This window comes from Crocodylus porosus, unplaced genomic scaffold (genome assembly GCF_001723895.1).
Source record: "Crocodylus porosus isolate Cpor-Errol unplaced genomic scaffold, CroPor_comp1, whole genome shotgun sequence".
Classification (NCBI taxonomy): Eukaryota; Metazoa; Chordata; order Crocodylia; family Crocodylidae; genus Crocodylus; species Crocodylus porosus.
This window is the reverse complement of record NW_017728950.1, coordinates 51,375,348-51,387,484: the sequence shown is the minus strand read 5'-3', so window position 1 is coordinate 51,387,484 and position 12,137 is coordinate 51,375,348. Positions and strand designations below refer to the sequence as shown.

Here is a 12,137-nt window from a genome sequence, read left to right as displayed (position 1 = left end):
ACAGGGCCCATGAGTGGGCGCTGTTTAACTGGGAGAGAAGAAAGAGGATTGTGCACTCCCTCACCACTGAAGCAACTGGTATTGTATCTCTAATGTCCTTCAAGTGCCAGTTCTCCAGATGTACAAAATACATGATCGCAATAGAGATGTATTTTTGCCAGTATACTTATAACATCATGCAGCAAAAAACATCACTTAATCTCTCAGTATCATAAATATCAACATTCCTTTTTAATAATCTCTCCAGGATGTTGAGTATAACTATCAACATGAGTTTAACTAACTAGAATATCTCGGTCTGATGCAACAGACCCGAAAACGCTGACTTTCAGAGGCAAGTCCTGTGTACACATAGGAAAAACAGCAAAGCGCTTTTTCAAAATGGTACAAATCAAAGCCTTTATGTTCAGTTATATAGGCAGAGTATATGAATACAAACAAAACTGTGAATATTCTCATAGAACTCTCCTGAAAAATAAAAAATATATACCCTTAATATCTACTTTGAAAATCCAGATTCTTCCAGCTAAATCAAAGTAATATCTCTGAAGGGTTTTATCTTGTATCTATATTAAATGTCTGTTTTTTAATGGTTTGTACCATATTCTCTTCTTCAGTATGCTTCATTAAAAAGAAAATTTTAAAAAGTCTTACTAAACACTTCCAAACCTTATGTTTTGAGGGGGAAGCAACAAAATATAAAAGTATAAAGTTGTATGAGTTTACTTGTTGATGGAAGAAAGACACCACATCACCTAATAAAAAAGATCATTTGTACATTAGGACAATATACGTTATTTGGAATCTTTAACTTTTAAAATACTTGTGAACCCACTGGTAATAGTGCCTCCTTTTCATCTTAAATTAGAATGCTTTCATCCAGAATACTGTATCTACTGCCTGTGTACCTTGTAACATCCAGTGAAGGTTTTAAATACTACTGCAGGCATATATTCTATAGCATTCAATTCTTACAATATTATTGTTAGTAGGAAAAGGAAGACACAGAGAATGTACTTACACAAGTAGGAATATTCCTTCAGGAGCTTGAAAACAAGAGGATACGGGCATAAGAGGGATAATAAGAGTCACTGACCCAGTAATCTCTGGTTTAAAGGGCTTGCAGAGAGACAAATCCAATGAGTGGGCGAGAGAAAGAGAGAGAGCGAGCGAGCAGAAATTCCAGTCTTTCTGGTCAGCTTGGTTTTAGCTTTCTTTGCACTAAAAATCCACATTAAAAACTCTTTGCTGTAGTTATCTACAAGGCTGTTGCTGACTTGAAAACTTCCAGAGTACAAAAGCTTCAGGGCTCCCTATGATAAGGACATTCTAAAGATGCCTTCAAATATTTACATTGAGCAATGTTTCTCTGGCAATGAGCCCCAGATCTTCTCTTCCCCTTCTGCTAGTTGAGTCTGCTGGGAATAAAAACTGAGCTCCTGTTAATCAGGTCTGCTCATTTTTCTCCTTAGTTCTATTAGACAGTTTTTCCCCACTATCAGTGATGTGCTAAAGCTTTATAGCAAATGGCTCTGATAGAAATCTCCCCACCCTAGCCCCTTTCCTGCTACTTTATTCAAATACAGATAAAATTCATAGACCCCCTTAGAGGATAACCCATGGCTGGTGAAATTAAACTCAGACAAATTAGCACTGTAATGTGTTTAGACTATTAGAAAGTAATTCCTTCTACTGTTTAAAATACTGCAATGGATTAAGACTGGAATTCATATTTCAGACTGAATATTAAAAAACATATTCATTGTAATCTTTTATTGACATTTCAGTACAATAAAGGTAAACAGCAATATCAGCCCTTTTCCCCATCTGGACCTACAGGAAGCAGTAGAAGGATATACTCAGTGGGCCAAATCTTTCAGTGTCGTAAGGAGCTCAGTGCCTCATGAACTGGGAGCTATGTTCCCTCAGCCTTTCATACCTGGACCTCCAGGCAAACTGCCACCACTGGGTCAGCCACTCATAACTAAAGTTGTTATATGTGATGGCTCTTTGGTACTCCATGACAAGTAAGTTTGGTGATCTAACTCCCATTTTCAGAGAACATGGGCCATAGTGCAAAGCTGCCAACATCAGTTAGCATTAATTAGCAACCTTATGAGCAGTTTCAGTAGAAGCCAAATATGCAAGGGTATGGAGCTTGACTTCTTCATTCCAGCCTGTAGGGAGTAGCTGTAAGCCAGGTCTGGAATTCAATCAAAGGACAATATGGAAAGCTTACGTTGCCTCTGTTGTACCTGTATTAGTGACTCTGACTGACTGACTTCTCTATAGTTCACAGAACACACATACTTGGATCAACTTCAGCCATACTATCTATTAACTCCATAGACTACTGTAAGTTTGCCTCCGTTTATACCAGAGCTGAATTTGGCCCTTACCTAAGAAGCATAACTACACTTCTAATACACAAACACATGTAAATAATATTTCTAAACACCACATCCTAAATCTGTTGTAAAAGAAAAGCTTTAGCAGATGTTCTTATGGTATAACTCAAAGACAGTGGAAGTAAACAGAATGTTAAAAATTTAAATGGTCTCAGAATAGTACACTGAGTGGGTTGTAATGTGATACAATCTGGATAACATTTGTATGTTAAGAAAAAAATCTAGAAAAAAGTTCTTTACTTTAGACATAGCTCTGGTGTCATCATCAATATAATGCCCTGTTTTTAAGATCTATAAAAGCATTCAGATTTTATTACTTTCCAGTAAAGTTTGGGTTGAATATATTTATCTTATGAGTCACATAAATGGTTTTAGTTTAGTTTGCTTCAATTGCTGAGTGTATCTTCTTACTAATATTTTACTTCTAATTCACTATGATGTACAGTTTCTTTGCATTGCACAATGTTCATGTTTGTGGTCTGGTTAAAATCCACAGACACAGCGGGGCATATATACTAACACAAAGAATGAGTCTTCCAGCAAGTAAGCTTTTAAGGAACAACAATAACTTCTGTGGCCAAACGTACCTCTAGCACAAGTGTAGAAATTCCTTTCAAGCCAGATTCCATTTATGCCATAGATCAATTGGCCATTTCACATCTTATTACAGCCTGTGGAAGTTTAAAACTCTCTGGGACTGGCTTAGTCACCTTTTAGTGTCACATTATCCAATGGGTAGGCTGAATTCACCCAACTGCTTTATTTACTAATTCCAGAACGTCAAAGAGAAAAAAACAGCCATCCTGTTCATATATCCATATATGCCCTAACGCTTTTTCTTTGCCTAGGTTATAGAGGGAGTGGGCTGACTCAGTTCACTGCACATGAAGGGAGATCTCCTTTGTGACTTAAACACAGTATATACTTTCCTCATTAATAATTAACTATACCCCTGTAGCTTAGGATACTGGTGTGAATGTAAACAGCCAGCTGTTTTACAAACTCTTTCTTTAAACAGGATACAAGAACCATCAGCCCTTTTCATCCCCAGGTTTTATTTGTAAAGGAAAAAAATGCACCTGAGGCACACTAATGAAGAAAGAAAGAATGAATCTGTATTTTGAGCTTAAATTTCCAGTCTTAAACAACAGCCTAAACCATTGCAACATCAAGCTATAAACAATATGTAAATCTGCACAGTCTATTAAAACCACAGGACCTCAGTGGGATTCTGCCTGGCTTTTTCCCCCTGCTAGCAGCTCAGCATGGCCCAGGACCCCCAGAGTCCCCTTCTGAGCAGAGGGACCCCAAGCTGTGGGTGGGGGCAGGGAATGGGCTGGAGTGAGTCTGCACTAGCCCGGGGCAGAGCTGAACTGAGCTGAGCATGCAGCCAGTGGGTAAGTAGTTCCTGCTCGGCAGCCCCTTCTATCCACTGGAGAGTGGCACCTGGGCAGGCCCCAGTCTCTGCTGTGATGCCCACCAAGTGGGCTCACCCCAGCAGTGCCTGGAGCTGGACAAGGGCCCCAAGAAGCTGGGTAGCTTGATGCTGGAGGCTGAGCCAGGCCAGGTGCTCGGCTTCTTCACAGATTCCAAGGCAGATGGGCAGAAGGGCTCCCCAGGAGGCAAGGAGGAGCTGGTTACAACCACCACCACTGTACGGTACTAGCTGAATGGCCTCATCCCTGAGTACTACTACCTGCCATCCCCTGCACCACTGGGTGCCAAGCTGGGTACACCCTGCTCACTCTTCCATTACCCAGAGGTAGCAGTGGCACAGCATGGCCCCATGTACCAGATGCCAGGCATGGGGCACTATCCTATGGCTCCGTGCTGCCCCCCAGGCAGCTTCACCACTGCCACCATCTGCCTGTCCAGTGGCCAACTGCAGTTCAGCAGCATGGGCAGTGTGGGTGGCACCTATCAGTAGGATCAGGGCAGGTGCCCTTAATAGTGCTTGGGGCTGAGGCCATCCAGTGAGTACTGTGCAGTAGTGATGGGCCCAGCCAGCTCTTCCTTCCTACCCAAGGAGCTCTTATGCCCATTTGCCTTGGAGCCCATGAAGAAGCCCAGCACCTAGCCCAGCTTGGCCTCCAGCATCATGCTGCCGAGCTTCCTGTTGCCCTTGCCCAGATCCAGGCACTGTTGCGGGGCCCAGAGCCAGGGCCTGCCTGGGCACCACTCTCCAGTGGATAGAAGGGGCCACCGAGCAGAGCTCCTCCCCCAGCTACATGTCTAACTCAGCTTGGCTCTGTCGTGGGCTAGCGCAGACACACACTCCAGCCCTTTCCCCCCAACCCTAGCTTGGGTCCCTCTGCTCAGCAGGGCTCACATCCAGGATGAAGCCGCTGCCACCATGATCCCTCTGCACTCTGCTCTGTGCATGTCTCCCCCTGGGTTTGGGGCCCATTTCACTCCCTTCCTCCCCCCCCGATCTGGCCTTTGCTGTGAACTACCCCAAGCAAAACCTCTGCCTGGGGCTGGGAAGGCACAGTGGGATCACCCCTTGGCTGGGAGGGGTGTCTGGGGGTCCCAGGCTGTTCTGAGTTGCGAACAGGGGGAAAAAGCCAGGGAAAACTGAAACGGGATCCTGTGCTGGTGGGATAGAGGAATCATGGGGGGGTTTAATCCTGCTGTGTGACACCCAAGGCCCCTCCATTCCAGTGGGAAAAGTCTGTTAGAGGCAGCTGCTCCACCCTTGCCAGGAAGACAAGGCTGTGTCCCCAGCCAGGTTTCCCAGCCCACCCCTTGTCTGCTCTACTGATAGTCACATGGTATTTTTTCAGCATCTGGCACATATGGAAGATGTGGGTGGGGCATGTTTTCAAAGTGACACTGCCTAACACAGTAGGAAGCAGTACAGATGTGCGGACAGTAAGAACCTGAGGGTGGGTATGTTGACAGACAGATAGATCATGCAAACTAGTGAGAACTCTCAACTCCAGCTGACTTCCCTGCAGTACCACAGCAGCTTGCCAGATCAGACCCAGGCCTTTGCTGAAACCTGAGAGTATTTTGATGAGAACAGCACCCTTCTTGATGAAACAAGGTGAGAATGTGCTTCTGCTTTTCAAATTGGGAGAACCAAAAAATGGGCTAGGTGTTCACAACTGTACTGTGTCTTGCCTCCAGGATTAGGGTAGATTTTGCTTTCCCAGACATTCTTCCTCATCCGCATAAAGCCATGAGTGAAATGATGCTGCCTTTAGTGCATCTGCCTGTGTGGTAGCTTTGATCCTGCCCCCTTTGAAGTAGGTTTTCTGGAGCATCACTCAGCAACATTTGAAAAGATAGCTGTTCTTTCGATTCTTATAATAGCAGAGGAATGGTCCACGGGTACACAGGATCAAAGGAAAGCAAGGCTGGAAGGGACTTCATGAGATCATTTAGTCCAGCCCCCTGCTCAAGGCACCAGTATCATCCCCAACTAAACCATCCCAGTCAAGTATGTGTCCAACTTCCTCTTGAAAATTTTCAGGATTGGAGATTCCACAGCTTCTCTAAGAAGCCTGTTCCAGTGCTTAACCACCCCCATCATCAGAAAATTCTTCCTAATCATCAACCTAAATTACCTTTATCCTCTTTATTATCCCCTTCCAGGTATTTGAAGACTGTTATCAAATCCCCACTCAGTCTTTTCTTCTCCCAACTAAATAACCCTAGTTCTTTCAGCCTTTCCTTTTAAATCATGCTTCCCAGATCTCCAATCCCAGGCCTCCCTTGTGTAGGGAGCGAACCAGGAAAGCCAAAGTTGCAACTGAACTCCAACTAGCTTCAAGCATAGCTAACGTGAAAAAGTCCTTTTTCAGATATGTGGGAAGTCACAAGAAAAGCATGGGTAACATTGGACCCCCGCTAAGCCAAATGGGACTTCTGACAACCGACACCCAGGAAAAAGCCAACCTGCTTAATGGGTACTTTGCATTGTTTTTTCACCAGCCCAAGGGGACTACCCTGCCTACCATGATGCAGGACGGCCAGGGTGAGGGTGAATTTATACCCAACATCAGTGTAGACCTTGTAAAGGAACACCTTGAGGCTGGACACCTTCAAGTCACCCGGGCCTGACAGACTGCACCCCAGAGTACCTAAGGAGCTGGTAGGCACCATTGCCCAGCCTCTGGCAAAGATGTTCAAGAACTCATGGCACTCAGGTGAAGTACCTGAAGACTGGAAGAAGGCCAATATGGGTTCTATCTTCAAGAAAGGGAGGAAAGTAGATTCGGGGAACTACAGGCCAATCAGCTTGACCTCAATCCCTGGAAAGATTTCGAAAAAAATTATCAAAGAGACCATTCTTGACAAACTGGCTGATGGCAACATCCTGAGGGACAGCCAGCATGGGTTTGTAGCGGGTAGGTCTTGCCTGACCAATCTCATTTCCTTCTATGACTAGGTGACATATCACCTGGACAAGGGAGAAGAGATTTATGTCATATATCTGGACTTTTAAAAAGCCTTTGATCTGGTGTCCCATGATCTCCTCATAAAAAAATTGACCAACTGCAGCCCCAGCTACATCACAGTCCAATGGCTGGGGAACTGGCTCCATTGTCAGGCCCAGAGAGTGGTAGTCAGTGGAAGTGAATCATCATGATGCTCTGTGACCAGTGGTGTTCCCCAAGGCTCCATCCTTGGACCTGTACTCTTTAACGTTTTTATTAATAATGTAGACACTGGTGTCAGAAGTGGACTGGCCAAGTTCGCCGATGACACCAAACTTTGAGGTACAGCATCCACACCTGAGGATAGGCTGGTGATCCAGGCTGACCTTGATAGGCTTAGAAAGTGAGTGGATAAAAACCTGATGACAATCAATACAGAAAAATGCAAGGTACTCCACCTCAGGAAAAAATCCCACATCACACTTATAGGCTCAGCAGTGCTATACTTGCTAGCACCATGGCTGAAGGGACTTGTGGGTCACAGTTGACCACAAGGTGAACATGAGCCACCAATGAGACATTGCAGTTGGTAAAGCAAGCAATACTCTGACTTCCATCAATACAATGCTTCTCAAGCAAATCTCAGGATGTCATGCTCCCACTGTACTCAGCCTTGGTGAGGCCACAGCTGGAGTACTGCATCCAATTCTGGGCTCCACAATTCAAGAAGGATGTGGAGAAGCTTGAGAAAGTCCAAAGGAGAGCCACACACATGATCAGAGGCCATGAGACAGGCCTTATGAAGACAGGCTGAGTGCCATGGGACTCTTCAGCCTAGAAAAGTGCAGGCTCAGGGGTGACCTGGTGGCAACCCATAAGAATATAAGGGGTGAGCATCAGGATGTGGGGGAACTCCTGTTTACCAAAGCACCCCAAGGGATGACAAGGTCAAATGGTCACAAACCCCTCCAAGACCGTTTTATGCTGGACATAAGGAAAATCTTCTTTACTGTCCAAGCCCCCAGGCCCTGAAATAGACTCCCTCCAGAGGTGGTGCAAGCACCTACTCTGGACTCTTTAAAGAAATGTTTGGACATTTACCCTAGCTGACTTCCTGCCCCTTGGATGACCTTCCAAGGTCCCTTCCAGCCCTAATGTCTATGAAATCTATGACATCTCTGAAATCACTCTGTTGGACTCTTTCCAACTTGTCTATAGTTTTCTTCCAGTGTGGGGCCTGAAAGTGGATATAGTACTCCAGGTGAGGGTTATCACCTTCATCATTCTAATATGGCTAAACAAATCCTCACATCTAAGTTTCAAGGAAGGTAGGGAATAACAGCACCATAGAGAATATAGCCCTAGTACAGGCGTGGTACACATCAAATTCCTTGTGGTCATTCACAGCACACTCAGGATTGAAGAGCAAAAGAAAGGGACATGCTTGACACTACTCTTGGACTTCCAAATGCCTGGAGGACATTATTCCTTTCTCCTAGACTTGATATGAGACCGATGATTTAGAAAAAAAAACTATGTATAGTTTTTAACAACTTTTCTGTTGTTAATCTGAGTGCTCATTGAGACAAGAGAAAAAAACTTTTGAAGAGGCAGATGATCAGATATATAAGACAAAATACAAATCATCCCCTGGTTCTGCCAATCTATGTATACATACTTATTATACCAAGCCTAAATGCCAGTGAGGTTCCTTCATTTGATCTCACCCAGGCAGTGGGTGTGACAGAGGGAACTTTTCTAGGACTTCCTACAGTAGCAGGATGAGGAGAAGAGAAGTCAAGTCCTTTATGGCTTTAAAGGACCCCCAAGACATTAGCATATCTTAGTATTTTGAAATTTGGTTCTAGATACCTAGGATGACCTCCACAATGGGTCTGATAATTTTATGGGCCAGAACTCAAGTGATCTGAGTTCACTTCTTGGCCCTGCTATGAACTCCCTGTGTGAACTTGCTAAGTCATTCAGTCTCATTCAGGTCCCCAGAAGAATACGAGGGATATTTTTGTAGCATCGTTTTGTAAGTGTTTAGTATTATTTTTGCCCTTATCCCATGTTACAATTAAACCAATTACATTTTTACTATTACACTAAAGGAATCAACATAGAATTTCTGTAACAGTTCTGTTAGTGCTATTGAATTTAACATCATATAAACACAATGGCTTGGCCTCTCTTGGAGCAACAGTAAAATTATCATGGATATGTGCTGCTTTCCATTTAAGTACAGTAGTAAATATTATCAAGCTGATGATGAACACGTGGCACGCTACTGAAGTTTCTTCTTTGAGAAGTATCAAAAACAGATCATTAAAAATCCATTGTCAGAGAAACCTGATAGCATTTTAAAGGATCACTCAGATGCCTAACCTTTGGGGAGATATTTTCAGCTTCAGTGACAAACAATTGACCTCTTAATTCATGAACCATGACTGCTGTGTTGTGTGAAACAGCAAAAGCATGTAGCTATGACCTAGAGTGAATTTTAAGCAGAGTGTATATCTTGACAGACAAGCACATTTGTATTCTTCTGGGAATGAAGAAAGTTACCTTTGATACAGTCATGGACTGTAATTGAGTGTTGGCTGTTAATTGAGTGTTGGCAAGCTTATTTTACCCCACTGCAACACTGTAAACACTGCTATTTTCTGTAACCTTACAGAACGGCATGGTTGTAGAGTGCTTTAAAAGTGCCCAATCATGCAACAATCTGAACCCTCATTAAATGAGGGTTCAGATGAAGGTGTTACAAAGTAGAATACCTTCATTAACTTCCATCAGTGCACACCAGGAGCTGGGCTTGGCTGTTGGGTCAGGGGGATCATTGTAACTCAAGGCACTTCCTGTGAAGCAACATGAGTTCCTGCAGGGCACTGCATGTCTGTCAGCACCCATGGCAGAATTGGATTCACTAAGGTCCCAGTTCAGCAAACATTCACACATAAGTAACTTGACAAACCTGACTAATATCAGTAATACTCAGCTGTGTGGCTGCATATGTTTCAAAACACTTTGAGATCATCAGATGAAACACATTACAGAGAAGTAAAATGTTACTTATCTCAAAATGCCACAGAAAGTGCAAAACACTTTAATTATGTTTATGGAGAAAGTAGTTATTCCTTCAAAATAATTTGAATCTTTTGGCAAAGAACACGAGCTGAAATGGGGAAACAGAACCATGATGCTTTTTTAATTTCTTTTACAGTAAATAAAGTAATTTTAGGAAATAAGCAATGGGAAGAATTGCTTAGTAAAACAACTCTATCAAGTAGAAATTATACTTCAAAAACCAAAAAGTGCCTTGACCTGTTCAGCCAATGCCTGAAATTGGGGGGTGATTGGCAAATACTGGTAGGTAACATCTAATGTACTTTTCATTATTTGTTTTTCACTGCCCAAGATAATGACAAGCAAAAATAAATAAATAAATAACCCAAAAATGAGACCTTTCAGGACTATGATCCATTCCAGTGTTCCTATCATTCTAATTTTAGTGTAATTTCATAGCTCTTATACCTTAAAGCCAGTATTTCCTATTTTTTCAGAGTGACAACTCTGAGGCCTGCTGTGGAATCGAGGGCCCCACTGGACATGACACTCAATGGCAAAGGGGGCAAGCAAGGGCTGTGGCTACATGGCTGCTTTGGGCCATAGCTGCTTTGCCCACTGCCAGTGCTGCTTGTACCACCTCTGCCATGTCAAGCAGCTGCTTGCCCCACTATTTTCACCCCTTCTATATTGCCTCTACCTCTGCCTCTGCCACTACAGCCCTGCAGATCCAACCCACAAGTTGCTCCATGGTCTAGATATGGCCTGAGGCACAGATTGAATTTGATACCTCTGCCTTAAAAGGAATAGTAATATTAACAAAGAATCCACTTGCACTTTTAGACTAGGGGCAGACATTCAAAAAGCCTGAGCCTGAATTGTTTTAATCTTTGCAGGTTAGTCAAACCTGGCTAGGTTAAATCAGTTTTTAACTGCACAGACATCCCCTCTGGACTGAAGAAATGCAGGCACATGCCTGCAGTGGCTCAGGCTACAAGCTGGGGGGGGCGGTGCTAGAGCAGCCTTTCCTTCCCTTCCATAGTGCTGAGCTAGGTGGGGGGGCAGGGCATGGCCAGGCCACAGCATGGTGTTCTTATTAGGGAGAGGTTCCCCAGCCCCTCACTGTTGATAACAGAGCATTGAGTTATACAGCAGGGAGTTACACAGGGAATTTTTAGCATTTATAAGCACATCAAACAAAAGCTTCTCTCATTAGTTCAAGCTCTTCTTAAACACCTTTTTCCAAGGAATAAACAGAGGGCCAATACCAGCTACCTGTTGATCAGATCCAAAAAGCCCTAAACCAACACTGTCCTGTCAGTCTTTGTTCTGTCTCCCACAACGCAAACTGGATCCAGCATGTGGCATGCTAGCTAATGCTGAGAGGTGTCTGTGTAAGGCGAAGGGAAGGGGGAATCCCTGCTTGACAGGGAGTGTTGGAAGGTTGGGTGCATGGGGAAAGCAGGAAGAAGCCAGGCAGTTTCTGCCAGAGCTGCAGCCAGGGAGCGGAGGGGCAGGGCCAGCCATGCTGGGCTGGAGCAGAGAGCAGAGCCTTGCCCAGGGCTGCGAAGCATCTTGGATGCTGTGGGACTCTGGTTTAACTTAAACCAGGAAGGGGTCAGAGACAGACATTGCATAAACTGGTTTGACCCAGTTAAGTCTGATACTACATTCAACCAGGTTATCTCAAGACAGTTTCAGTGATTTTCCAACTGGTTTATGTGCACCTTAAACACCTTTTTCCAAGGAATAAACAGAGGGCCAATACCAGCTACCTGTTGATCAGATCCAAAAAGCCCTAAACCAAGACTGTCCTGTCAGTCTTTGTTCTGTTTCCCACAACACAAACTGTAACCAGCATGTGGCATGCTAGCTAATGCTGCGAGGTGTCTGTGTAAGGCGGAGGGAAGGGGGAATCTCTGCTTGGCTTCTTCTCTCTTACAGGTTTAAACCCACTTCTGATCACTTGAATCGCTTTGTGTGTAATGTCTGTCCCTAGCCTTAAGGAAAGGTAGCACTTGGAACATAATCAGAGGATCATAATCAACAGCATCATTCAGCTAACTAGGTCTCTGAGGACAACTGTTTAGGAACAATCACACCACTCCAATGTTCATGTGCAGACTGCAAACACTAAACATCCTCTATTTCCTCCTTTAGTGTTTCATGAAAACAGTCTATTGATCTTAGTAACTTTCCATACATCCTCAGAGTTGCTACAAAATTATTACAGCAGTGTGATTTTAAATAATATTTTAGCATTTCTGTCTCTAAGGGA

The 12,137-nt window shown here is 43.8% G+C and overlaps 1 protein-coding gene across 1 annotated transcript in view; it reads right to left on the bottom strand.

Moving 5' to 3' along the window:
- The window catches only part of FREM1 (FRAS1 related extracellular matrix 1), a 131,809-nt gene extending 130,349 nt beyond the window's left edge, over window positions 1-1,460 (bottom strand). The window contains exon 1 of the mRNA XM_019554740.1: window positions 1,022-1,460. The gene's annotated coding sequence lies outside the window, so the exon portion shown is untranslated. The remainder of the gene's footprint in view (window positions 1-1,021) is intronic.
- Between the last annotated feature and the right edge of the window lie 10,677 nt (window positions 1,461-12,137).